This window comes from Branchiostoma floridae, chromosome 7 (genome assembly GCF_000003815.2).
Source record: "Branchiostoma floridae strain S238N-H82 chromosome 7, Bfl_VNyyK, whole genome shotgun sequence".
Lineage (NCBI taxonomy): Eukaryota > Metazoa > Chordata > Leptocardii > Amphioxiformes > Branchiostomatidae > Branchiostoma > Branchiostoma floridae.
The window spans coordinates 11,120,389-11,123,579 of NC_049985.1; the positions used below are offsets into that span (position 1 = coordinate 11,120,389).

Below are 3,191 nucleotides of genomic sequence, written 5' to 3' on the forward strand. Positions count from 1 at the left end.
TAGCTAGTAGTATATATGGAAATGCAACCATTCAGTAATGTTTGGGTAATACTATGCGCTGTATGTAGGGGATTCTTCAGTATTGTATGTTTTGGGCAAATGAGGGCTGTTTCTCACTTCGACCATCATTGCTCCAGTTATGTATCACTCGACGATCATTCAGTTATTTTTACTCAGCATATGCTGGCCCGGCTGTTAAGTACTGTGGTCATCTAGCTAGGAAATACGGACGTTTGGAATTGATGTGCGGGCATTCTAAATGTCAGACTTCTTTTGTGTTTGGTAGACGTACTCTGTACATATTATAGTCAGGTCATTTTCTGAAAGCATCTAATGTTTAGCTTTCTGGGCTTGTGCAGTAGTTTTAAGCTGTATACCGATATACTGGTGGAAAGGATTATATGAGGGCACTGATTTGGCTCGCCACAAGTAGGACTGCCCTTTGGAAACCATTGCCTTTTAAATGTATGTGTGACAAAGAATGGTGTATCATTCTTACCATTACTTTACATTAATCATTGAGAAGGTGTTGAAGTGGCAGAATATCTTTACGTATGAAATGAATATCCATGACACCTGTTCTCTTGTAAGTTGTGACTTTAGTGATTTTTTAATCGTCATGTTTTCAAAAGAGACAAGTAATTAGGGATCAATTCTGTCAAAGTTGCACTACAAAGTCTTGAAACGTTCGTGATAATTCTAATGTATGCAAATACTGATACTGGTTATTTTAGCCGCGAATTAAAACGTTTTCTTTTCCCTCCTACCTTACGTTTTCTTTCCATCTATATATGTTTGACTAATAATTCTTCCAGATACAGAGGGAAGTTTTAGAAGTCTACAGTACTGTAGTTGAAATCTACATAGAGGCTACAACACTGAATCCTAACTTTTAAGACAAGCTAATGATACTAAGAGTAGGAATAGTACTGTTGTAGTGAATCGGGTTTCCAGTTTCCAAACTAGGTGTCCATCTGGGGTAGATGTTGTCACTGGAACCTGAAATGTATAAAAAAAGCTTGTCATACCGCCTGGCAAATCATTTTGAAACTAGAAAGGCAACATTTTAAAATAAAATGCAGGATGTTTGCGAAGGGAAAAGAAAGGAAAAATCGCAAGAAAAGAAACATCTAGAAAGGCAACGAGGCGTTGGCGAGCCCCCCTCCCCACACGGACCGTCCGACCGTAACGCCCCGGTTCACTTGTGACGTGTCCCCGAGAAAAGCCCCCTTTGTGGCCAATCAGAAAGCTGGAAAAGTAGAAAGCATGGTACAGCCGCAGCTTTTCCTCCGTATTGGAGGAATATCTGCAGGAAAACAATATGTTTGCTTCTTCCGCAAACATAATGAACGAAATGATAAAGATCAGTGATTAAATCAACAGCGGTCCTAAGTTAAATTGCTGTGTATTTTTTCGTATCGCTGCAAAGGGGCGGAGTGCAAAGCTGAACCCGGAAGTGACGCGTATCTATAGGTGACTCCTGACCTTTGTGGTAGCTAGAGGGAATACATTACGGCGCAGACTCAAGCACTATTCTGAATACACCTTACTCACCTGTACAGTACCTAACCTGGCCTGTAGATAATGGAAACCCACCTCACTCACCTGTACAGTGTCTCACCTGGCATGTAGTCAATGGAAACACACCTTAGTCACCCGTACGTTGTTGGGAGGGAAGCCGCTGTCATGTCGTGAAACGACAAGTTTACAGGCATTAAAACTACAACACAATGCTTAATGTGTTTACAAACTACTTAGTAACAGTGTGTGTTCCGCGATGAACTGTCACTCTATCTCCTATTTTGATGAGAAAAACGGCCCGGTAGTTGTCTGGGAGATCGGCCAGATGTACTGTGCACACTCTGGAACAGGCATACGTCCGAGGTCACGGGTATTTAAACATGAAACGGATACAACCTATCTCCAAGCAGATGTAGGAATTGGCTCAGTGTTCATGAGGGTTGTGGAAGTTAAGTGTCGTAATAAGAAAATACAACTTAGAAGTCTTGGGGAGCACATCATTACTTCAGTCAAGCCTAATCGAGAGTGATTTGGTCTATACTGGTTACAGCACGAAGCCATAATTTATTGATTTATTGCAAGATCATGCCCGAAGGCTAATCATAAAACCTCCTTGTGCAAAGTAAAACAGTAACATACAGAATCGTATACGTAACACTGCAAGAAAATGAAAAACATAGATAAAAGGAAATGGAAACTATTCAAAATCTATTCCTAGACAACTTGGGGGTGCATTTTTCTGTATGCAAGGTGAGAAATAAATTGTCCAACACTAGTTTCGTACATAAATGGGCTGGACGACTTACGCAAGAAGACGTCTTGTTGGTCGTTAAGGTGTGAAGCGTGGGGAAGATTTGTAGATTTCTAGAAATAATTTACTTCTGCCATGACCGTATTGATAGTGTTTATTGTTGTCTCTAAAGACACCATCAAAATCTTACGTTCTGTCGGGTCACCTGTTCAGCGCCAAGCAAAATGCCATCTATATCCATCTCTTTATCATAGTAATAGGTAATTATTGACTGGGCCAACTATCAAAGCCTTTAATCATTAGAGGTGAATACCTCTTGTTCCATAAGAAAGTATATACTGAGAACACACATTGAGGTTAATACTTGGGACCGCAGGCAATTTCACGCAACACTCGAGTCAACACGCACCGCTGAATGTGGTGTTTGTGTCGCTAGAGTCACCTTGAAAGAACATATTAACCTTTGTTTACTCAAGCCGTCCCAAATCCCATGGTACTAAGACCCAACAAAGGCTGTGTTATATTGTCCCTTCAGTGACATCAATAATTTAAAGCCGTCTAGTGTCGCCCCCTCTCCCCACATACCTGACACACGTACGGCCAATTTCTACTGCTAGTGTTACTAGCTAAACAAAAGTTATCACGTGATCAATTTTTCGAACCGCTTCTAATTTTCAGACAATGAAAAGAGCAGACGCTGGTATTGAGAGTTAATTCGTGAAACGGCACAGAAACTTTTCTATCATTCTTTCAGGTGTCCAATTTGACGCCCTACACTCTGAACGAACTTACAGCTACAGGCATTTGTTCCGACAGTTGAATACCAGGTATTTCCGCACGACCCCATAAATGGGCATTGCCCTCGGCCTCTTGTTATGAATAATGCAAAAAGTCTGACAAATAGACTTCGTTCACTGAG

At 41.0% G+C, this 3,191-nt stretch overlaps 1 protein-coding gene across 1 annotated transcript in view; it reads left to right on the plus strand.

Moving 5' to 3' along the window:
- The window catches only part of LOC118420011 (polycystic kidney disease protein 1-like 2), a 76,448-nt gene that overhangs the window by 60,308 nt on the left and 12,949 nt on the right, over positions 1–3,191 (plus strand). The gene's annotated exons all lie outside the window — the stretch shown is intronic.